This window comes from Cavia porcellus, unplaced genomic scaffold, assembly GCF_034190915.1.
Source record: "Cavia porcellus strain 051 isolate PalLab524CR breed Dunkin Hartley unplaced genomic scaffold, mCavPor4.1 scaffold_18, whole genome shotgun sequence".
Lineage (NCBI taxonomy): Eukaryota > Metazoa > Chordata > Mammalia > Rodentia > Caviidae > Cavia > Cavia porcellus.
This window is the reverse complement of record NW_026947501.1, coordinates 64,572,769-64,599,254: the sequence shown is the minus strand read 5'-3', so window position 1 is coordinate 64,599,254 and position 26,486 is coordinate 64,572,769.

The following is a 26,486-nucleotide window of genomic DNA, read 5'->3' as shown; positions in this document are numbered from 1 at the left end:
GTCTTAGGTCAGCCCTAATCTCATCAAGAATTTAGTAAATGTAGCATGGGGACTATGCCAATGATTTGGAAATTGCAGATGTCCATCCAAGGGTCTGCTTGTCTTCAGGAGAAAATGGGTAACCACAGGTTCCTATCACAAATCCTTGACCACACATGCCTCCTCAGAATTCTCATTTACTTTGTGCTTAGTGGAGATAGAAAAAGTACATGAAGTTATGATATTAATTCATAACAATTTTAAAATCAGCTCAGAGGAATCAAGATAGGAAGAATGTCTTTTTGATCAGATAGACAAAAAGTCATTTGAACACTAGCATAGGCTTCCAAGCTTGGGGGTGAAATGGAAATTAATGATTCATTTTTTTAAAGCCCTTTAGACAGTAACCTGGATCAGGTTTACAGAAAAGACAAAGTGAGGCCTCTAAGCTGATGGCAATGGCTTCTCACAATATACAAAAAAAAGTCAATTCTTGAAGTAAATTTTATTTGTGCTGGGCAATGGGGAAAAATGTAACACATTTGAATGATTTAAGAAGTAAAGGGGAATTGGTCAAAGAAAAAAAAAGCAGATTCTCTAATTATCTTAACTTCTAAATGGACTGAACTTAATGTCATTTCAGTTGGTTGGTTTGGTGAAAAGACCATAAAAGTTGCCCTGCAAAGGACTCAGATCTCAGACTGTTCTTGAGTTGTGTAGCCTCTGACCAACTGTATATGCTGTGAGTATCCATTTCATCTTGTACATCATGCACTGGTATGATACCTCTCTTACTAACATATACTTGTCAAGATTTTTGTTTGCTGAATAAATAATGCTAAGACACAACTGATTGGTTCTCTATTTATATTAATGAGACATATAAAAATGTCTACTTTGACATCTAATCACAGTGAAATAACTAATGACTTTTTAAAAATTTTATTTAAGGAGAAAAAAGAAAAAAAACAGAAAAAGCGTACAAGTTGTACAGAATTTCAGAAAAAATAAACAGTAGCAAATCACTAGTTAATTACATATTTTCATCCTAGAAATAGTTGTTTAAGTTACAAAATTAAAGCATATAGAGGGGACTTTCAACGGTTTTGTTCAATGATCCAACAAAACTCAGTAATATGGTTATCTATCTTATACACTTAAATATATATGCAGTTATATCTTTTAGAGAACTTTCTTTTCCTCTCTTTTGTACAATGACAATTACACATTTTGGGTTTTATTACTCTCACAGTTCTTATTACTTTTGGTTTTTTGAAGAGAGTAAAACCAAATGTGACATACCAGGACAGAGTCAGTCAAATCGAAAGGATGGACATAATGCATAATGTAAAAACAAAATACAAGGTGATCAACAATGGTTACCATAATGCCTCTTGTTATCTTAAAAAGAATTGCCTATATCATCAGTTATAATAAAATTGAACAAAACATTAAAGAATAAGACCAATAAAACCAAAATATTGGAGACATCAGAGGACTTCAAAAGAAGGTAATAGTCTTTTTAAGATTAATCTAAACAAGTATAGCCTGATACCTACAGCTTCTGTACACAAAAGACTGCAAGGAATGAAGATTTAACAGCTTACAGAGTCCAGAGGCAGGTGCTGCTCGTTCTTCACTTTCCAGCTTATCTGGAAAGTTGACACTCTTCCCTTACCTACTATTCCGAAATAATATTGGCTTCCTTTAATCTCTTGAGTTACCACACTCTTTCCTTTGTGAAGCCTTCATTCACACTGTTTCTTTGCTTCGAGTGCTCTTCCTCCAAGTTTGGTTTAAATACCATTTTCCCAGAAAATTGCATGGGTCCCACTTGATTTTTTCTTGCTAATTCTTGCAACTTAAACTTTCATTATCTTTGTGCCAGCTTATATTTGTGTCTGTGTTAGTTAACTTACTTATACACTGTATTTCTTATTTGTGTGAAAAGTTCAAAAGAACAGTACTTTATTTATTTTTTAACCATGCCGTCTTTGTAAGATATCTGGTATAGAAGTGACAATAATTATTTGTTTGATAGAGAAAAACTTTAACATGAAAAATGAAAAGTAATTTGTATGTCTCTTCTCTTGAAGAACTTTCAAGTACATGGCGGAGTCATGGAAACAGTTCCAAGTTCCATTTTATCTCACATACAGACAGGGTTCTTCTACCTTGGCATGGTGACTGTTAGAGCTATGTGCTGGTCAAACGTGACTGTCAACTTGACTAGATGAAAAGACACCAGGGTGGGGGTGTGACTGAACTGAAGGCACTACCTCATCAATAGATTGATCCATTGATGGTTTCACAGCTGATTGATCCACTAGGAAGTGAGGCCTGGCTGGAAAAAATGGGTCACATAGGCATGGCATTGAAGACTATGTGTCTTGGTTACTTTTTTCTTATTGCTGAGACAAAATACCTGTTGCCCAAAATGAGGAAGGAAAGGTTTATTTAGCTTATATTTTGGAAGGTTTCAATTCATACTCAACTGGCTCCAGGCAGGGTGATGTGGCTGAGGGTTGACCACAAAAGACAACAGTGAAAAGGGCAAATGGGCAAAGCATGCCTCCTTCCCTCCCTATTACTGTATGCTGGCTCCATCCCTGGGTGGGTAAAGCACTCACACTGCAAACCCAGAACAATGAACCAACCACAAATGCTACACTATGCCGCCTCCATGACTGCATGAGGCTTTGAGGAAGCACACAGACACAAACCATAACACTATATTTGGTTCTTGATCCTTTTCCTCTTTGATTCTCCCTGTGCTCCACTTCCTGGCTACAATGAGCTGAGCAGTTTTCCTCCATCATACCTTTTCAATACAGAGGGGAAACCTAGGAATCTTAACCCTCTCCTCTTTCCAGTTGCAAAGTGTCAGATCTTTTGCCCCTGAAATGGAAAATCTGACTTGTGCAAGTCAGATAACTCATTGCAGTAGAGCTTGCTGGTGCACTGTTGGAAGCTTAGCAGCATCACAGGTATTGACATGCCCTCCAGTTATGACAATCAAATGTATTTCCAGCCTAATGATATGTCCCTTAGGGGACAAAATTGTTACTTCTTGAGAATAACTATCTAAAATGACAAATTGAACTGAGAGACAGTATAATCTTAGTGTGTTACAAAGAATGATGATTTTGCACACTGAGGATATTTCTTTTCATCTATCAGCAACATTTATTTAAAACAGGTTTTATAGTAATTGTTTTAGTAATAGTCCATATCTTGCCACGAGCATAAGAAATTTTATCAGTGAAGAATTTGATAGCAATACAGAACTTTCTTTGACTGATATAGACAGCGAGGTCTTTATTAAATGACCAACAAAGAATTACAGAATTGCTATGGACAGAAAATGGAAGCCCAGGTCTCTAGAGCCCTTGCCAAATCATGCCTGGCCTTAGTTTGTTATTGCTATTATTACCCATGCAGGCTTCATATTCCAGAGTGTGTGAAGGCAGCTATCCTGGTATACAGATATCGCTGCACTCAGGGGAACGAAACTTGCAATCCGTATAGCTGATACAAGTTTGTGTTCTCTAAAATTGAAGAATGAATTCTAGGAACAGCAGAGGTTAAGAGCAGAATGTATTTAGTGAGAGAAAGAAAGGTTCTATCTGAGAGAGACAGAAGGGGTCCCAAGTAGATTGCCAAAGACTCTGTCTTTTCTATGGACTTTTACAGAGCAATACCACAAGGTGAGAAGGGTCCAAGATAGTAAAAAAAAAATGAGAACTCAAAGTTGGCATAAGGAGGGAAGGGAACAATGGTCAACCAATAAGACTAATTGCTCAGGTAAGATTGACTAAACTGGGGATGAATGGGAAAGCAAGTCCTGTAGCAAGCAGGCACACTTAAAGAGCAGTGACTCTTCCTGTAGGGTGGTGCGATGATGACTCCTGGTTTGTCATACTGATAGAAAACTATTTAGAATATCATAATTTAGGATGTAGGGGTATTTGCTTGTGTCTGTTTCCTCCAGGGTTGGAAGGTATCTGGTCCTCTGCACTGGCTCCTTTGAGGACCTAGCTCTGTCTGACTGCCTATAATATTTCTACCTACTTCAGTTGCCTATAACTCCACCATTGCCCAGGCTGCACCTCAGCAGCCTCTGCTTATTTGGGTTCCTAATCCCCAAAAAGTGAGTGTTGTTCATGTTTGATTAGCTGAAACTGGTCATTGTGCTCAGTCCCAAGGCACACGCAAAGCTAGGATAGTATGTATCTGCTCTTTTGGCTTCTGAGGGAGAAGTGGGCTCTGGCTTTCACCACTATGTTAGTGAGAATTCCATAAACATTGGAATTTAGAGTCTAAGAGTCCCCAGAGCAACTAATATGCAGTCACCAAGAAAAAATATGGTAATAATCAAAAGTATCTCAGTGGCATGTAGCCACATACAGATCCCTCCATCTGTTAAAGGCATACACATTTGATACGATGTGGTGTATTTACTGATTTTCCTCCAGAGATGTTCAGTCCCCTTTTCATCTGGAAGTGGTATTGCACAAATTGAGCTTCAGCATCCTGTTGCCTCCCCATACCTTGGCTGTATCTGGGGCAGCCACAGTGAGAGACAAGATTCTCACTATTCTGTGCCTTTCCGTGAGCCCTGAATGTACACTGCGAGACCCATTTCCCTGACATTGGTCCCCATAGTGCACCTAACTACCTCCTGAGCCCAGGAAATCACAGGATGTTCCAGCCACCAAAGTGCAGTAGCATTTGCAGAGTTTCCCATTTGACCTCCTTCATTTCAATGGGCAAAGCCTGTTCTCTGTGGACTAGCTGCATGACAAGTAGGCAAGGCCTTCATGGATAATTCAAGCTCCAGTAGTTTCGCAGCTCAGATGGAATGGCATCAGCTTTGCTAGAATAGAAAACAGATTATAAACTGCAAACTCATTTGTTCTACAAATGTTTGCAATACTTAGGGAAAGCAGTTTCCCATAATTTTCTTCATTTCCTTCTAGAGTCAAATTGGCTCTTTTTTAACATGTCCTAGTGAAATAGCTCTGGGGGCTATTAGACCTGGAGAGGATAAAAGCAGCATGCTTTGTCTATGGGAGCAGAGGGTTCACATAACTTCTGCAAGCTGTGTTATTTATTTGTAATATAAAGACACAGTTTATTCAGGATTTGCTAAGGTATGCTCGGGTAAGAAATTAATACCACAAAAAATTATGTCTCACTGACATAGCATGTCCAGTATGCTTTTCCAACGGATTTTACTCCTTACACTTTACCACTCCTGACGTTAATCTAATGCTATTCATGTCACTGAATGTCATAGGTTATCCTATGAGCAGAGAAGAGTGATAATCTACCTTGGACAAGAACACTTAGAGATTTATAGAAGATGAGAGGCCTGAAATAAGACTTCAAAGATGTGCAGGAATTTGGCTAATATTTGCTTGACTTTCCTCATTGAGAGAAAGAACATGTGTGTGGAAAAAATTAATACTGACAATCAAAAAGTTAGAGATAAAAAAAGATGAGAGATATCACCAAAAAAGGAACGGAGTTATAGAATGGACCAAATCGTCTTGAAATGCTTGTACCTTACCTTGGTGTCTAGAAAATTGAGAGTCTCTGAAGAGGTTTAAGACAGAGTGTCAAGTGGTCAAATCTTTGTTTCTGCAATGGTCATGTTGCTTGCAGGATGGAGATTGTATTTGGCTGGATGGGGGCTGAACATAAAGAATTTGAAAAGATGATTTCCATAATCCAGGGTTGAGAATACCTGTGAAAAAACTGGTTTAGATGGAGAGTGAAAGATGGACCCAAGAAATACTTGGAAATACATATGGCAGAGTAAATTAGTGATTGACAGGATGAAGACAATAAGAAAATGAGGATACTGGTCTTTGGTTTTCAGCTTGATAGCCATATGCACAATGAATTTGGGATATAAAGTAAGAAAGGATGGACAATTTGGGAAAATAGTAAATTCTGATTTGTTCCAATTTAGTATCAGTGAGGATTTTGAGCAGGGAGTTTGGCAAAAAGAGTTGAACTCAAGGAAGAGTCTAGAACCAACATACATTTAAGGAGTCATAGATGTATAGATGGCAGATGAAATCTTTAAAGTAAATATCACTCTTTTGGCCACTTGAATCCTTTGGAGATCAACATCCCAAGGAAAAAGTCCTGGAGGTTTCACCGCTTGAGAGGTGTATACTAGAAAACAAAGTAGGTTATTAGATTGAGGAAAGACAAGAAGAACAATTAATTGTTATGGAACACACATCCCAATGAGTTACAAAATTTAAATAAATTGGGTCATCTTATGGTGGAAAATCCAGAAAAGTAAAGAAAGAAATACAGCCATTAGACTGCACCATAAAATGTCATTAATAATTTCATTTTGCATCAATTGCAGTAGGTTTATTTGTTGAATTATTTAATATTTATAAACAGCTACTCTATGCAGGCTCTAGCTTGAGAATTGTGGGGCAGGGTGAACAACTTAGAGTTTGGCCCCTCTAGAAATTGAAGTCTACTGGTTTATATGGGTAAAAAATAGTCACATACAAAATATATGTAATTACATTTTTAATATATTATGAAAAAACTCATTCAAAATAACCTGAAAGTGATTATAGATTTTTCTTCTAAGACTATGCCATGGAAGATACTGTAAAATCTAAACTATACATGTAAGCAAAGTAAAAATTTGAAAGTCAAGGAAGAGTTTTTGGGATCAAAGAGACATGAATAAATATAGACCTAAGAGAAAAAAGTACAGCAAACTAAAGATACAGGAAAAGTAATAACTGACATATTAAGACCTGTAGGACATGAAGGAGCCAGTGTTTTGTATAAAAGAGATTTCACTGTGTTGAAAGAGATCTTTACAAGAAAGGAGAACTGGCTGCAAAGGATGCTGGGAAACACATTTCGTAGTATTGGCAGGATTAATGAAGTAAGAATCAGGTCTGTTTGACAAGGGTGAGACAGCTGTTGATTAAAAGATTTTGGGGAAATGTAAATGTGAATATCTGTTTAAAAGGTGAAGGAACTATTTGTTAAAGTATCTTAAATTATTTCCCAGCCTATTTGCCAGTTATTTTTCAATAAAAGTTCCAGATATTGGACCCTTTCATTGAAGAACAGTCACCAAGAAAAGTAAAAATTGCCCAGTTGTACTTAATTTAGCTTCTTGTTTTTAGGAAGTTTTCTTTTTGTTCAGCTTAAGGTCCTAAGATTTGTGTTTGCTACGTTATCTAGTTTCTTTTTCAATATAGTTGTTATTGAAATATTGTATTTTCTATATATTCATCTAGTTTTTTATTTTTGCCTTGCTTTTGTTATTTCTGTTTTGCTATCAGGCATGTGTTAACAAAATGTGATTGTGCTTACTATTGAATTTTCTCAATTTTTTCTCTTGACAACCATGGAAAAAAGTCTGAAGCACCAACTTCGGATGAGACAGAACTTCTTAAGAGCATAGTTCATCCTATTGATAAGATCCTACACTCAAATATGCAGGCCCATTTCCCAACCTATTTCTTTGCTTTCAAGATCAAATTGCTACTCTCCACGTGCCCTTTTGAACATAGGTCTTCTCAAAGAGGCAGATATTGATTGGCAAACACAAAAAGAGAAAATACCTCCATTTCTTGCAATAAATGACTCTACCTTCCAATTGTCTCCAACTGAATAGAGCAGGTAAGATGAGACCTTTCAGAATCTTAGTATCCAAGATTATAGAATTTAGAGGCCATTTTCTTTAGCATTTATTTTCTTTTTATGTACAAGTATTTTTCCTACCGTGTTCTTTTCTTTCCTGTACAAAACTTTCACAATTCTCTCTTTTAACCACAGTTGGAGTTTTTCTGTTAGCTTCAGGTTATGCAAAAACACATCCAGACATATAACAACTCAGGGTTGTGGGCAAACTAATGGGTATTTGAAACTAATTTCTCACACATTTTTCCTCTGTGATTTTGAAGATGTTCTTAAAAAGAAGGCATTTATAATATTTGTAAGTTTGAGTAACTAACCTGTGAAAATCTTTTACCTATAGAATAGGAATTCTCAATCTTAGTGAAAGTGAAAATTACATTAAATATATGTAATCCAGTACAGAATTTGGGACATAGTCTTATGAATTAGTGGTAGTGAAGACGTAAATTAGCCACTGTGTGAGTACTTAACACATGCAGGTAATTGTTTTGTTCTCTGTGGTTTATTTAAAATCCTTAACAGTACTGCTAAATGGAACTTTGTATGACACTGAATATGCTTTACACCTGTCCAGTTCCACATGACAGGCACCAACCACGTGGTCTTCTGAGTACTTCCAATGTGGCTAACACACTAAGAGATTGATTTTAAAGTTATTTGATCTTAACTGATTTAAACTTTAGTAGCCAGTTATGAATAGCAGCTACTACCTTGGTCAACTCATCTTTTTGATGGCTGTAAAAAGAGATTCTGACTTAATTTCATAAAAGTGAAAGTGGGGGCAGGATATCAGGTCACATGTTAGAATCACTTAGCTAGCAGCTAAGAGAGCTGAGATAGCAGCCCACGTGTGCCCCATTCCTTGACTGTCCTCTTTCTCTCTATCATGTTGCTTTGAGAATCACCAAGATTCTGCACACCTCAGTTCCCTAATGTACAGCATGTTTGCATTAATTTGAAGTAGTCTCCCTGAAAACCACAGTCATCAAAGTGAAGAAGAGACTTGTGAAACGCCTTAGGTCCACTTTCTTCTTTTCACCCCAGGAATATTCTCTGTATTTCTCCAAAGTGATCTTCCAACCTCCTTCTAAGTTCTCGCAGAGAATGGTGGCTTGCAGCCCCTCACTGGAGTTGTATTAAACAGCACTCCTGTATCCTGTATTAATCAGCAGCCTGATCCAGTGTAGCTTGGTTCTGATCCGGCTGCGGAAACCATTCCCTGACTGGCACATTAAAGTCCCTGTTGATGAGTCATGACTAGGCAGACTGACACTACGATACTGGAGGGGGCTGCAGCCACAGGAACCAGGCATTGACTGGGGGAGATCAGGTCTGCTGGGTGGCGGTCTGGAAACTCCCAGTGACAGTCTGTGTGGAAATGAGGACATTGTGTCGGAGCACAGTTCAGTGTCTCCTGGTCTAATTAACACACCACAGACCAGAGTCAGGTTTATCTAAGTAGGTGGCAAAAGGGGAGCAAATAGAAAAGTGAAGGCTGCGAGAATCATTGCCCAGTGGATCAAAAGAGAACAAGAAACTCTGCTTGACAAATAAAAACAGTACTGTCTCTTGTCAATCTGGAGAGTGTGGCTTTCATCATGTCCTGAGTGTGTCCTGAGGATGATGAGACAAAACAGCCTTGAGGGCAAAGCTCTGGAGTCAGAAAGCACAACTCTGCTGCATACTTCTGGGTCTCCATGGCCTTTTCCTACGTGTGACCATGACTTCAAACTGTCTCACTCTTCTCAAGCATTCAAACTTCCCATCTTACTCTATCACATTCCCTTCTACATTAGAGTAAAATCAGAAATGCTCAGAGCCAGGTATCTGTTAGAAAACACTTACAACCCACTCTACTGTCTTTTCTTCTTTCCTCTCCTTAAAATAATGTCTTACCTTTTTCTTCATAAGAGTAACACCTTCCCTTCACAGGCTTCACTGCACTGGTCTGAGAACAGTTTCCCTGGATCGCCATCATTTTCCCCTTCTCTGCCTATTCCTCCAGACTTGGAACCTGCTCATGTTTCTCTCCCCTACACTGGAAACACACACACACACACACACACACACACACACACACACACACACGCACGAGTGCATGCACATGACACTGCAAAACTCTTTCTTGTCTGTCTCAACACCCTTCTTGCTCCAGCCAGGACAATTCCTCCTCTCCTCTTCTTTCATGTTAGAAGTTTCAGGTGTATCATGCCCAAGGCTTGTCACTGTGTCTGCAGCTCACACTCATTCTTCAACCCAATGCAGTTTTGATTTTATTGCTACCGTTATTGGACTTTTCTTACTCATATCATCAAACACCCATGTATCCTTAATCTGAATGAACTCTCAGAGGAGTATACATTATTTACCAACTTCTATTCTAGGAAATGCCTTCCTCTTCTCGGTTCTGTGACTCCCTGCACTTTCTCTTTTTCTGCCACATTGTTTTCAGAGCAATTTTTAAGAGCAAAGTTGAGTATGCCATCTTCGGTGATATTCAGTTATGCCTGTTATATGATTCGGTCTTACTGATTGCTCTTTAATGTTATTCTGAAATCTCTTCTCTCTTTTTCCCTCTCTCTGTCTGTCTGTCTCTCCTTCTGTCTGTCTCTCTGTCTGTCTGTCTCTCTGTCTGTCTGCCTCACTCCATTTCTGTCTCTGTTTCTCTCTCTGTGTGTCTGTCTGTCTCTCCCTGTCTCTCTCTGTCTCTCTCTCTGTCTCTGTCTCGCTGTCTCTGTCTCTCTGTCTCTCTCTCTCCATAATAGCTTCATCCTGTGTATCTTTCCTATGTGCTCTCTAAGCACCAGATATCCAAGCATCTTTATGTGGCTCTATCATAGGTAAATCCTAATTTCCTCAATTCCTACCTCTTCTGAGAGATCATTCTTAGCATAAAGACGTGATGGGGAACATCACAGATACACTCAGGATAGGTTCTTGTTGTGAGACAACATCTCAGTCTGAGTCTCCTCCTTCCACTGATGTATGTCTGATGAACTCAGGCACCCATTCTCTGAAGTCAAACCTGAAAGGAACTCAGTCTAGTGCACTGGCAGTCAGGTGACATGAGGCTATACTAGATCATGGCAATACTGATCCGATTCTCAGGGAACAATGTGTTACACTGCTGAGTGGAAACTCTCCATTAAAATAGCAGCTGGCCACTTGACCACTGGACAATTTAACATGGAAAATGCATGTGTTGAGTAGAAAAGATGAGTTAATAATGATAATTATTGACTGGATGTCAGAAAGAGGTAAAAATCTGGCCTTCATGGTTGATATGACTACTGATAATATTGATTGGCATAGGAAATAATAAATTTAGATCAAAGGAGAGAAGGTATTGGAGGAACAATATCTTCCTGTTTGTACTCTTACTGTGTATTCTCCCAGATCTTACACCGTTACCATGATAATCAAAGTGGTATAAATATGGAGCAGGGCTAAAGTTGGTCTAGCATACTGCATTGTCCTATTAGATGGTGATCTTCATGAGCTCTTCCATCCGGATTGGAGAATCTCCTACAATTCATTTGGTCAGAGCTAATGGAAATGCTCACAAAACAGACTAAGTACAAGTGCAAAGTGGATGGGTGTCATAGAAATGCAGAACTGTGCTTTCTGCAAACTTTGCCTTCTAGTGATCTGCCACCTCAATAAAGAGAAATGACTAGTAAGAATGCAACCAAAAGAACATGCAAACATTTTTTGCTGACATTAAAATACCGCCATTTAAAAATGTTTGGTGCTAGCTATGGACTGATAGTTTGGGAAACCCTCAAATCTATACTTTGAAGCCTCACCCCAATTTTGATGTTGTTGTTGATGAGACTTTGGGAGGTGAAAAGAAGATGGTCAGGGAGGCTTATGAATCAATCAGTGACCTTGAAGAAGAAAAAGAGAGATGGTCTCTTTCTCAGTTGGGGAAGACATGGTGAGGTGGTTGTTTATCAGACAAGAAGGAGGCTGTCAGCAGTGTCACAGAATTTCCTTGTGACTTGATCTTGGATTTCTCAACCTCTGGAACTGTAGGGGAAAATGTTAATTGTTTAAGCTACTCAGTGTATAGTATAATTTGTTGTATTAGCCCAAGCTGATTAGGCATGGGTATGTCATGATAACTGGAGAACAGAAGCAGGGATTGCTTGCATATGGAGGAAGGACACCTGAGGACCCAGAGAAAGAATGACTGAGGTAGAGATTTTGTCTTGCTCAGACCTCTCTGACTCATCCCTGAAGTCTCTGAGAAGGCAGTAATGAGTTGTGGTTATACAAAGGGACTCGATAATCATCCTTCATGAATGACAAGCTTAGCTCTCATTTAGTGGTCTTCAAATGTCAGTAACTGGTTTACTCCTTCTGAATTCTCATCCTTACACCTTAAAAGGGAAAATGTACCATAGGGGTATTGGGAGGTTAAAACACAATCTTTCATGCTTAGAATAAAGCTTGGGATAGAGTATGTTCATATGGGATAAAGCTTGGATTAGAGTATGTTCATATTACGTATTAACAGTTAGTTATTCTGGGTTATGGAGAAAGAAGCTTTAACCAATTCTGTAGAGTCTGTCAGAGGCAGAAGAATGGGTGATTACTTTATGGTAGTGATTTGTGACATGTGTGGGATGAAAATATTTTACTTCTGCCTTTGGACATACAGCTTTTGCAAAAGAGGCATTATTGGAAACACAGTGAAAATCTTTCCCTGGTGCAGATACTGGCAGAGATGAGCTCTCTGAACCATTTGTAGACAAACCACACAAATGATACTTCTTCCTCAGGAAAGGGAAGGAAATATGTGGATTAGTGTGGATCTTTTCCCTGATTTCCATGGTGAATTTCAGGATGGTGAAAAATCCTCACTAATTCCTTGTGCTGAGACAAAGGAAATTGATTCATTACTAAAGAAACAATTCATTTCCACAAGTGAGAAATTTCCTCTAAATTAGGTTGTGTGTTTGTGACTCTATTATATTGTCAATCTGCAGGATCTTTATGGTGTCCTTATAAGATGGATTTAAAGAAGCAATCATTCCTGTACAAGCCAACCTCTGTAATTTAGTCCACAAATTCTTCCCAATTGATCCCAAATTGTTAGAATTTGTATTCTAACAATTTTCCTGCTCAATATATGATCTAGCCAAATATACACAAAATGCAGTTCTCAGAAATCAACTTGTTTTCTAGCATCTCTCTCTAAGCTCTCTGCATATGCTATTTTCTTTTTCTTGAATACTCAATTTTTTCTCACACTTGCAAACTTCAGTCACACACACACACACAAATACACACACACACACACACACACACACACACACACACACACACACACAATATACAGTGGTATTTCCTGCTTTTTGTTAACTCCCTTGGCCATCACCCCACTGTAGTAGCTAAGTCAGTCTCTCACTTTTGTTCTCATGCACATTGTCTATAAACCAAGCAATGCTTATCAATGATCTCCTCCTGATCAAATTATGTACATGCCTCTGTACTCCCACTCGGGAACTTTGCATATGCAATTTCTTATACTTGAAGGATGTTATGGCTACTTCCAACTCAAGATTAAGCTATGTGATCAGTTGTTACTTTTGTAAAGGAGTCCTTTGTGATTAAAAACATAGCCGATCGATCTCCTCACACATAAACACACCCACCATCTGCCATACTCTCATATTGCCTTGTTTTATCTGTGTATCTTAATCTTATTTACTTAATTACCCATTTACAACCCCCTCCCACTTGGATAAAAGGATCTTTCTGTTTCACCATTTGCCACTGATCTATACCTTGACAATACCCCATGCACAAGAACTGCTCAGTGAAGCATTTGTTGACTGTTATCCCCATTAAACAATGAGGCTCTTTTTGGCAGAAATCGTACCTTCTATAGTCAACATACAGTAGTAGTGTAAGATCTGATCTATGTTATGTGCTCAAACACACACTGATCAAATGTATGACACTGAAATAGCCAGTCAAGTACCCATTATACAATGGAAGGTCAGGAAAACAAGTGATTTGATGAAGTATAATTACAGGGAAGGGTGTCCAGTGGAAACTGGCTGGAAGACAGAAAGTAACTGATCAAGATACCACAGAAAGAAAACTTATGTGTTGCAAATACAATGAGCTCAACATATGTTCATGACACTGACATGACAAAATGAGTTTTACATTTCAACACTAATTCAATGTTTAAAAATACCATTTTGAACTCTACCACAAAATCACCTTCTGCTTCATTCAGGTGTGTGTGTAGAGGGATGAGTTGCTCCCTGACAGGTGTCCAACAACATGTTAGTAGTCAAATCAATTCAAGGGACAATGTGGACTTTAGGAACGCTTTCCTTTTCTTCTTCCCTCCACCACACTTCATGAAAAGAATGTCACTCTCCTTAGATATCACAATGGCTGTGCACAAATGAACCCCTTCCTTTGAGAAAGACTAAGTGTGGAGGAAAAGATAATTACTTAGTTCTTTTATCTCCAAATTATTTGTAATAAAATCTGAAATCACTCCACAAGGTCTTTCATGAGGATGTCATAAATTAAGACGCATTGGCGTATCTTGTGCATCTGTTCCACTCTCCGACCCTTTGTCTTCTGCAAAGAGCACACCAACCTCAATACCCAGCAGACAGCATTTACACAAATGATGTCGTGGTCTATAGCATTAATATTCAGTGATTGTCTGTCATAGACACCTTACTGTACATCTGTTATGCAAATGTATGTTAATTCAGACTCCCTGACAGCTGCCTAGCTTCCCTCTCTAAAATGATCTTTTTCATTTTGAAGTTTGCAATCTGTTCCCCAAAATGTTAATCCAACAATTAGCTGAAATTGCTAAACAGAAATTGTACATGTTCAGCCTAAAATAGAAGGTAGCATTTTAAAATAGATGATGAACCTTCTTCCCATATCATTTATTTTATATGTACTTCCATACAATGCAAACATTGCTCTGTACACTGCTTGGCCAAGGTTAAGTGGTATCTCTCCCTATCCAGGCCTTGCAATTTGACAGGAAAAAAGGTAGCATCACTGCTGACATTCAAGGGACATTTTTCTCAATGAAGATTTTCTTGCTACATAGCGTTTCCTTCCATGTCTGCAACTTCTGTTTTCCTGCAGAAATAATTCATATCGAACATTGGGATATTAACAAATGGCAACACAGTATGTTTATAAAATGATGAATGATTTGTTGCTTTGCTACCTTCTAACTGATATGAACTGTTTTTCCTCTGCCATGCCACCCTGCCTTGGAGTCAGGCAGTTATAGACTGAAACCTCTACAAACTGTGAGCCAAATAAAGCTATTCCTTCTTTAATTTAGGTGTTGAGTATTTTGTGTCAGCAAAAAGAAAAGCAAGTAATACATATAGTAACTACATTTGAATGGAATAATATTTACATATACTAATATACTTTTGAACTCCCTTTCTCCTCTCCCTACCAATCGCTAACTCTTTTCCTTGGTCCCCTTCTAGTTTCCAAATAATTTGCCTGGTGTTTCCTTTATTTCAGTCTTTCAGATTTTTATATTTTTGATTCTTTGTATAATAGAAATTATGTAATATTTAACATATTTTGTCTCATTTATTTAAGTTACTATTTTGGTCTCAAGGTCCATTAATCTTTTTACTAATGACTTGAATTCCTTTTTCTTTAGGGCTGACTAAAAGTCCTTTGTGTATATTAACATATTTTAAAAATCTGTTCTTCTGATAACAGGCATCTAGGCCGTTTCCATCATTTAACTATTGTAGGTTGTACTGCTATATATTGAATATATGATAAGCCTTCACTCATTTTTGAGTTTTGTTAACATGAAGATGATGAAAACAAACATGCATCAGGTTTGTAAGTTTTTTAATTATTATAAGAGATTCCAAGTTTTTAAGCAATATTATAACACATATTTACCCATTTCATTCTAATAAAGATGATATTAGAGTCTTTCATTATTTATTTATAAGTTCTTATTTAAATACTATTTGAATAGGTTAAGATAACAAAATTTTACATATCAGTCTGAAGGATCAAAAGCAGTTTTATGTAAATTTATTTAGAAACTGGGTATTTTGCACTTGTTTTAATGCTAGTGGATATGCAACACTTACTACAAGGGACTAACAATATAGTGTTGTATATATGGAAATATGAACATAGTGAAATTAAATATTACGTTCCAGTTCACATAGCAAGTCAGAAGGGCTGCTGAGGTTTGACCCTGGACTGGGCTTTTTGCAAGATAGAATACTAAGGATCTTGTTGCTCCATATAGTAGCATTTTGATTGTTTTTCAGATGAAATGAGCTTAAGAAAATTGTTAAAAGCATCTTCCTTCATTGCACACCTCTTTACTTGCCTGAGGGCAGTCTGAGGACAACTAGTGACAACCTTCAGGTCACACAACCAGATGAGATGAGTCACACAAGCCAGCTTTTCCAGCTTGCCTGCTTCTCTCTTCCTTTCCTGCAGAAGCTTCACCAACAGTGGCATCCACAGTGCTCTGCCCACTGCCTTGGAATTGACCCTGGTGCTTTCCTGGATGGCCCCAAGCCATGCATCACATTCTTTTCAGGGGAGCAAAGTTACAGCAGAACTAAAAACTTTGCAATTTTAATTCTCTTGGCCTGTGTGTGGCCTCATCACGCTTTGTGCAAAGCTATGTGGTTAAAATGGATGGTAGCAGCTTAAGATTATTATTCACCCCAAAATCACTAGCTGAGATTCAGTCCACTGCTTGAACAATATGTATTCTAGCCCCATGATCAATAGAGAGCATTTCTTTATTCTTTAATTTGCGTATTTGTAAAAACATAGCAATAATGCCTGGATCAAACTAATTGTTGTGAAATTCCTATAAAAATGCATGTTATAGAATTTATTTCCATTTGGCCCCAGTACTCCTCTTCCAGAATCTTCCTAAAAGGATTAAATGCATCATATTATAGTGCTACATGCATGCCTGTATTTATAGAAGCACAGTCATGATAGCTAAATCTTGGAAACTTCCTACATGTCCATCAGTAGATGAAAGGATAAAGACCATGTGATATTTATATATAACAGAGTACTACTCTGCCATAAAGAAAGATAGATTTGAATCATTTGTAGGAAAATGAATGCACTTTGAAACCACAATGTTGTGAAATAAATTAGAAAACTATGATTGAATATTGTATATTTCCCTTATATGAGAAACCTAAAATATAAAGAATGATATAAAAGAAAGTTCATAGGAAATAGAGTGATAGGTCTTTTGCAATTGGGAGAACCAAGAGATGGAAGGAGAGGGGAAGGAAAAGGAAGTATACAGGATGCAAAAGTAATTACAATGTGTTATGTTCATGTCCAACTCACCAGAAGGAGTGCAATTATTATGCAGTTTAGACATGTTCAAATAAAAAATATAAATTAAACGGAAAAGAAAATATCTTACAAAAGGTCATATGTAAAAAAAGTCAAGTGTAAAAGAAAGAGGAGTGCATGTTTTGTCTCAAAATTATAATCCTGTATATACATGCACATATGTATATATGAATATATAGAGTCCGCCAAAAAACATATGTGCACTTCAGCAATGAATACCTGGAAGCTCATGGCCACTGCTTTCAGCATTTCCTGTAATTATAGAGAGGAAAGATAACTAGCATTAATCTCAAGATATCTCAGTATATTTAGTATTAAAATATTTATACAAGTTATCTTTTGCTGTTGTGTATATTTTTGGGGCTCATTATTTGATATATTGGTGTGTGGAATGTATTTGTATATGTGTGCATATCCATTTGTATATATTTTATAACTCTTTTCTTATTTAGAGACAGGGTCTTTCTATGTTTAGATTGATGTGGCACTCATTATGTAACCCTGGCTGCCCTTGAACGTCTGGCAGTCCTATTGCCTCAGCCTACCTGGTACTGGGATTACAGGCTTATGCCCCTGCCTGGCTTTGCTTTATATTTTACAAGTAAATTTCCTAGTTTTATTTTTGTTACTTAATTCCTTACAACTCTTGCTAATGCAAGAGCTTTTCCATTGAAGTCTATTTCACAGATGATGAGACTAAGCCATAAAATAAATAACTGCATGGTCTGCAGTTTCTTGGACAGCAATAAAAATAGATTTCCTTAACAGGACATTTAATAATCATTCATCTGAGTCATGTTGTATTTTTGGTGGAAGCAAGAACCATTGGTTTGTAGGTAACTGTGCAGAGGTCAAGAAAACTTTGCCAAGGTGACAATTTTGATAGCTAAAAAAACTGATGCCTCCTTCCTTACCCTTTTCACCAACCATGACTGTAGGAAAATTATATTGGCACTCCAGTTATTTTGGGGTATAGAGTAATTGCTTCCTAAGTTGTACTGTCTCTAATTTTTAAATATTTCTTTAAACTCAAAACTACTTTATGTATTTTGAGTAGATTTTTGTTGATTTATTATCTATTCCTTTCCCACCCTAGACTTCTGACAAACCATGAATAATCAGATTAAAATTGAGGGACTCAACACTTTTCTTTTATGACTGATGTCTCCGAATGTAAAGGAGTGGAAGGGTGGGATTTGATGCTCAAGGCTCCTTCCCTATGGCTACATGAGACAAGAATACCAGGGCTTCAGATGAGACCACGAAGAAGATCTGTCCTCACTAGGAGGAAGCCCTATCACAGAAGCTTACACGGAACAAAGATGCAGGCTATGAGCAAACAGTGATGCTGAAGACATCGCGGCAAACGTGCTTCAGTAAGCGTCTTACATCCACAAGTCATCATCTTCTCTGTGTTGCAACACAGAGAAGCAAACGTGTAAGAGAAAGGAGATAGGCTAATTCTTGTAGAGATTCAGGAGACGTCTTGTTTCTTGCATTCAGAAGAAACTTCTCAGGAAGGGAGTGCAGAAATTATTACGCACGTTTTATAGGTGGAGGAAATTTAGAGGAAGAGTGATGCTATGGCTCATCTAAACTTCCTATCGGGAAGAGTCACAGCCAAACCTCAAAGCCAATTTCTTCGGACTTGTGCATCACAACGTTTTTTTCCCACTTCTCCAGATGGTGTCTGTGGGATTGGCTCTCATTTTCAAGCTTCACTGACCCCAGATGATGGACGAGGATTTGCTTTGGACACCTGAGCCCAGGCTGGAGGGCAGGTGCCAGACTCACTGTGGGTTTCCATCCACTCCTGCTGCAGTGCGAGGCTGAGCTATTCACGGCAACTTCATAAAACCTTAGAATGATGATTTTTCCCTGAAGCAAGGGATGAGAAGTCTCCACTTTCTCTGAAGCAAGTTTAGTTGTCAAAAGCCTCCTGTTCACAGTTGATGTGCTTCCTTGGCTGACAGGGTGGTATTCTGGAGCTCTTGGCGGAAGATAGTGACTCACCAAATGGACAGAGCCAGTGAAAGACACCACACCCAGACTTTTTTCCTTTCATTTGACACCAATTTTCCAATCAATTTTTAAATTATTTTTCATTTCAAAGGAAATTGCCTTATTTAATACCATTCAGACAAATCATTGGTTAGCTAATCAAAAAAGTCAGTTAAGTAGACAGACATAGAAAATAAAACATACCTACTTTAAATATTTCATTATAATTCATAACAGTATCATATTTCAGCAGCATTTTGATATGAGGGAGAGACTTTTTTATCAAGAAGTTTTCTGATTGGTGAGGCAATATAAGTTTAGATTCTTTCTGGATTAATTCTTCTTTTATGCTTCTTTTGTTGTAATTTTGTTACCACTTAATCTGTTTTTAGTGACTTACCATTATCCCCTTTATGTGAAAAGTTAAACTTAGTTTTAAAAGAAATAGTAGAGTTAATAACCTTCTGTTTATAACCATAATGTCTCCACTTTCATAGCCCTAATTAAATTTGCTATTAAAGAAGCAAGTACTACCAATATTTAATAGATCTGGAAACAAACACCACTGAATCTTGATAAACGGTCATTGTGATTTGAGGAAAACTGGATAGCAGTGTACTAGCAACAAGTACATTGGTGATATTGTGATCACATGTATTTTCAAAAGCAATTGATAAAGCAGACTAATCTGTATAAATAGCTACATATACATTAGTTGAAACTAGCTCTATTTGTTAGATTTTTAATAACTACTTTTGTTTGTAGAATTTCTTACAGTATTTTGATGATTCATATCCTTAGGTCACTTACTTTTTCATAAGCATCTTTTTGTGGTGTTGGTTAAAACTATACTAAGGGAGATGGGGATTTAGTTCAGCAGCATAAAAGTCTGGCTGGTGAGTGTGAAATTGTGAGCTTGATCTCCAAACTGGTACCTAAACAAACAGACAACAACAACATCAAAACAATATTAGTCTGCAGCCAAAACAATACTCAGTACACAGCTGAGAAATTTTACAAGGTCACTGAGGATTAGATAGCTAATTTTTCCAAGATCTTCAATTTATTAATAGAGTGATATAAAGGGAAGTTAAATAAAAGGGTTCCAAAATAAGCTAAAATAAACCTTTGTCTCCTAAGTATGTTTTTTACCCCTACTACTGAAACACTGTCTCATTCATTTAAAATCCAAATACAAAGCGTCAAAATCTTTGTCTCCCTAATATTTTTCTTTCCCCCACAACTTGAAGTTTCTAAGAGATATCACATGTATCAACACACAGATCCAATGTATCAGAGCAATCTAATTGATGCTAAGTTTTACTAGGTTTTTCTCTCCCCCTCTCTTTGGAGATAACTACTGAAAAGAAAATTAAAACAAACATCTGAGCTCATTTATTTTAATGTAATGAGCAACAAACACAAGAGACAGAACAGAAGAGACAGGACAGGGGTGGTGTCTGTCAGTTTTTGATGGAGGGTCAGCTTCACCACCTTCCAGCAGAGAGTACCAGGACAGGCAAGGTTCGCTATCTCAGTGACCGAATCTCAGGTTCTCTTGATGCTAGGGATCATGTATCTGTTGCTCCTTTCCATGACTATGGTGAAGTGCCAGTGAGGTGATGCTCATGAAGAAATTTGGGTGGTGTGAAGAGCAACATTGACAAGGCAATGTGCGGAGATGGAGGACACCCAGAGAATTTACAAATAGAGCAGGAGGATGCTATTCTTCCACAAATCTTCCTCTTGTCACTAATTAGAAGGCCAGAAGAAGAGACCTGGAGATCACTTAAAACAGTAGATGATGTCTGAAAAGTGAGTATTGAGGGAATCCATTTCAAGAATTCAGCAAGATCTCTTTAAGTAGCACTGAACATGGTGAAATCTGCATGCCTGATCAAAAGCCAACTACCTCACGTAGGTTTTAACAGAAAGGAGGAATCAGTATAATGAACCAAAAAGATCACTGAAGAGGAGTCTGGTCTCTAATCAAGGTGTGAAGGTAGATACACCTGGATGTAGGGAGTGGATGAAATCTCAAGCAATAACAAGGAAGTCAAACAAGGAGGCTTTAATGCACCTCTCAGGGAGAATCATTAAGTACAACAATGACAGTGCTGTGGCATGCAGAATCATGGCCTCTCCTCCCACTCTTTCGGTGAAAAGCCAGGTTTTGTTGTAAAGTATTTATCTCTGTCTCTTCATGAAATGTAAACAAAAATGAGATTCTAACCTTGTTTGATTTGCAGCACCAGGTATTGCCTTGCAGAATAAAATGAATTCAGGAACACTGATAGAACCAAGGACAGATGTCTCTTACATTTCAGGGTTTTTGCTTGTATCTCCAAAGGCCTAATTCATCCTATATTTCTTTTCTCAAAAGCGTTGCTTGGTATTAAAGAGTCAAATTAAGTGTGTCTGAGAAATTCAGGCATCTTCTGTTGTTGTCTAGTTGTTGGTATCTAGAAACAAGAGACAGAAATGTTCTCAAGTCTTTTTGTCAACCACGTCTCTATGTTTCGACCAAAGAGTTTAAGTTCTTGATAATGAGCTCAGTATTCAAAGAAACAGACTAATTTCTTCAGGTTTTAAACATTGCAACCCCCCCCCCCCGCCGCCACACACACACACACACACACACATTAGGAGCTTAGAAATGTTTCTGCTCCCAAATCATTTATAGCCTTAAGTAAGCCCCAGAAGAAATCCATGGGCCTGCTGGACAGGACGAAGTTGATGAATGTGACTCAGCTTTTGACACTTCATCCTCCCTGTTCACACATTCTGCTACTGCCATGTACCTTGGAGGATAAAAGGAATTCAGGAACAGGTATAATCAAGGACAGATGTCACTTATATTTCAGGGTTTTTGCTTAAATCTCCACCTGCATAAAAGGACATCTTTTGAAACACCTCCCCCCTGCAAAACAAATTTCTGTGAGAAAGAGGCATACAGTGCTGATGAAATTGTTCATTTTCTCCTCTTGCTACTTTATTCTCTTGATGTATTCATTTGACTTGTTTGAAAGTATCCCATGGAATTCTTTTTATTTGTATGAGGTTGCATATGAGCTGGAAGGAAAAGGGAGTGTTGGCATATTGAAGGATATTTTTAATGCCCAGGAACAGATTCTTGATTTCCTAAAGAATTTTTCCCAAAAAAAGGAAGCCATTTCCAGGAGCCAAGCTCATTCTGGTGATGGATTCTGGAGCCGCCATGCTAGAGATGTGAGCAGGAAGAACAACACAATGAGAGCTGCTGAAGATTTAGAGATGCACAGCATATGTATTTCCAACATCATTTCATAGCATCTTATTTTCCATTCCTTGTATATGACTACTAGTGACCCTCTAGAAAATGGGTCCTTCCTTGCTGAAATCCTTAGTCACTTAGTTTCCATGGTATCATGCTCTCCTGGTTTTCTTTTTATACACCACCTTTATAGTAGTAGCTATATTTGGAAGGAGGGAAGCAGAGAGAGAGAGAGAGAGAGAGAGAGAGAGACAGAGACAGAGACAGAGACAGAGACAGAGAGACAGAGAAAGAGAGAATAAAGTTAAGGAGGAGGACAAAATGACTGGCAAATGTGTACAATCATGTTAATAAAAAATCCGAAACAAATATCTCACAATTACTATCAGTAAGTTTCTTTCCTTTGTGAGCACACTGTTAGAATATCTTATGTGAATCTCTGTATGTTTTAAATTTATTGCAATAACATGGAGAGCTTGGATCTGTTTCTGATTTCTAATTCTTCTTGTGCATGTATGGAGGACATATTTTCCATGGACTGTCAACTGATGTGAAGAAAACACATGCTCACACCAGGACACTTGTACAAACAAACAGGAGAATGATTTGATTGTCTATTCTAATCAGTCAAAAATTACAAAATTTTATGAACAACGTTACAGCCACACAGGGCAGGACTAGATGTAGCACTACTGGGCTTTTTGCTTAGTCTTTAGAGTTGTAGCAGGAACCCAAAACATCTGTGTCATGCTTTTATTAAGGTGCATATAAGAAGTTGCAAAAAGTTCCAATTTTATTATATTATCATTTCTACACAGGATTGCACATCATGGTTCTGCATATACTTTCAATAACTTTGCATGTGTTTCTTCTTAAGATTTTTTCTCCAAAACTGGGCCTTCCTTTTTCTGAAACACAGGTCTGAGCCCACAGCTTTACCACCTGAAATTCTTATTTAGAAGACAAATCTAGAGCAGTATCTAACATCCTAGGATAAATCTGCTTCCAGGTTCTAGCAGTTTGGAACTCTTCTCAAGCCCCTGAAAATAAACAGAAATAGTGTCAGTCTTAACAGTGATGCCATCCATGGAGAACAGAGTATCAGGAGAAGAATAGAAGTAGCAAGAGGTAGCCTGAAAACTAAGTTTTGGACTGACTGTATCTGAGAAGTTTCTTCTTTGATAAACAAACATACTTTAAATTCAACATCATTTGTTGGCATATATGCAGTAGTTGTGCAAAACGAATACTACTAGTTCAGGAGAGCCATTGCTGTGGTACAATGGTAGGTTGAAATTGGCCATGGTGGGAACGTTTGAAGCATAACTATCAACAAATGTTACACATCAGTTTTTCCCGCTGGAGACCAGGTAGAAATATATGATATAGAAATAAAATTGAAATGAAACACATTGGGAATTTGAGGTAGGAGACAGAGATTGCCTACATTGTCTTTATACATCACATTTGAATGGAATGGAGGTAACTTGGAAACACATTTAGGGAAAAGCTAAGATCCTGGGACTAACTTATGAGTCTTTTCAGCATTTAGATGTTGGAAAGTACAGAAGCTGGGTTTTTAAGAAGAAAACCAGGAAAACATCATACCTTGGAAGCTAAGTGGAAAATCGATTTTAGAAAGTGGGATCAAACAGTAGTGTGAAATGCTGCTGAAAATTAACTTCTTTTGGCAAACAGAGGCACTGGTGATATTAATTGCCATTGTCTCATTGGTGAGGAGGCCTCACTGGAATGTATTTAGGGAGAAATGAAATTTTCTACTCCCCAGTTCACTTTGCCGCTTAGAACTTCTTCAAATGAACTCTTCGAGGCTTTTTAATTAAATATTTACCTAACTTTTATTTATCTTATTTATTGGCTTGTATATTTACCTTACAAATGTTTCCACTTATGTGGGGAAGATGACAGAAAAACATGGCATATAGAAGCCATGTGAGCACTTGACTTGGTCCACGGGGAGGACAGACAAGAGAAGGCTTCACCAGACCACCTCCTAAGGCCCCAACTTTTACACATTAGAGCTGCAGTGTGCACCACACATTTGCAAGAGTAGGTTTCCAACTTGAATGCTGAGGTTCTGTTAAATCATTTCTGAAAATTGCTGCTGAAGATATTAAGCATAATGAAAGCTCAGACACTGAAATTGACATGCAAAACAAATGAGGATAACAACAGATAATGTTTCATATTTGAGGAATATTTTTAAAAGGAGGCCAGACAATGCAGTGGTTTGAAACATGCTTTTTGGAGTATGTTAACCTGAATTTGAGGCATTCTTCTGTTATTTATAGCCTGGGACAATGTGACCTTAGTTTCAAGTTCAACTTCTCTAACTCTCAGTTTTCTCTACTTTGAAATGGGGTATATATTACCAATATTTCAGGATTTTCACTTAAAAAAATAGGATGGATGTACAGGACTTATTCTAATGTTTACACACAGCAAAATGTCCAATAATGATGACTAATTAAAAGGAAAGAAAGTATTAAGAAAGATGAATATTGACATGACAGTGACAGTTAGAGGACAAGCTTGTGTCAAGTCTGACATTGTTGGTGGGTGCAAACTCATCATAAAGATTATATGGCTCCTACTTACATGGTTATATTTTGCTGAAGCCTTAAGTTTTAGTTTTTTTCTAATTTTCTCGCCTCACAATTTTCAGACACTGGACTGATCAAGAATAGATGAACTGGAAGGGAGAAATAGGCAGAAATAAAGAACCTTAAGCACTCTGGCATTTGGATCAGTGCAGTGCTGATTTAATATTATATGAATGAAATCACACAATGACTGAGACTGAACTGACCTCTAACACCAAGATAGATAATCAGCAACAATTTATCTGAAGCTCATGAACCACATGTCTCATTTAAAATACACTGAGGTTGACATTTCCGATTCCTTCTGCAAAAGTTGAGGCTCCCAAGAACTAGATGGAAATTGTCTCAGCTAGATTCTCCAGACAGTTATCTTCGGAGAGGGTGAAACAGACAACCTGCATGACCTGTTCCCTATTTCCAACATAATGAATGGAGTTAGGGGAATCACTTGGCCTTGAGGACCTTTATTTCTTTCTATATTTAAAATCATTTTATAAGAACCCTGAAGATATTAGAGATACCATCTTATCTAGTACCTTGTTTTTCAGAGGAAGAAATGAACGCATACAGAGGAAAACTGATGATTTTTATCAAGATCAGTATGTAATGCAGCTCAGACTGAAATTTGTCTCCTGTATTTTTTTTTCAGTACCAGGGATTGAACCCATAACCTTGTGATTGCAAGGCAGGTGCTTATGCCACTGAACTAAATCCCAGGTCCATCTCCTGACTCTTTTACTAGTCCATTCTAATGGAACATAAGAGGGATGCTAGGATTCTGATATGCATTGGATTCTGGGACACTGTGAAGTGTTAAGAAAGAATAGTTACAAATTTGTTATTTAACAATGACTGGTACATTCTTTATTTTTCCTTGACAAAGACACTATTTTTCATTGAGAAATTTTAGGTTATAGATGTTTTTATCAAGATACAAACTCTCTTGGCATATAATCATCTTCTTTTCTGGGTAACTCGGCTTAATGTCTAGAACTTGCATTAATTGTACATAAATATGTGTTAAATTGATGAGGAATATTATATATTTTACCTTAAAATGTCTTTATATTCTATGAGGCTTTCTCATAAAATGAGTACTAAAAAGTACAATTTGGTTGTTTGGGTGGGACTCACTGAGGTCTAAGTATTTGCTTTGCTAAGAAAGCATTTTCTTCTTTTTTAATGAGTGTAGTTGCTGCTTGAGAAGATGTAGAATTTAAGACAGCTCATGTATCTGAATAAAACAAAGTGAGTTCTTCACATTTTTGATGTTCATTTCCTTGAGTCTAATTCCATTATCTGCATTTAGCTCAAATTTTGGCCAGTTATAGCAATACAAAGGAATTTCATATTCTTGAAATTGTGACATTTGTTTCTTGTTTAAAATGGGATGTGTGATACTACATATTCTTTTTGTTGAAAATTCAAAGACCCATTTCAAAAATGGAAATCTGAGATGAATACACATTTCTCAGATGAAGAAATACAAATGGCAAATAAATACATGAAAAAATGTTCAGCTTCATTTGTCATTAGAGAAATGCAAA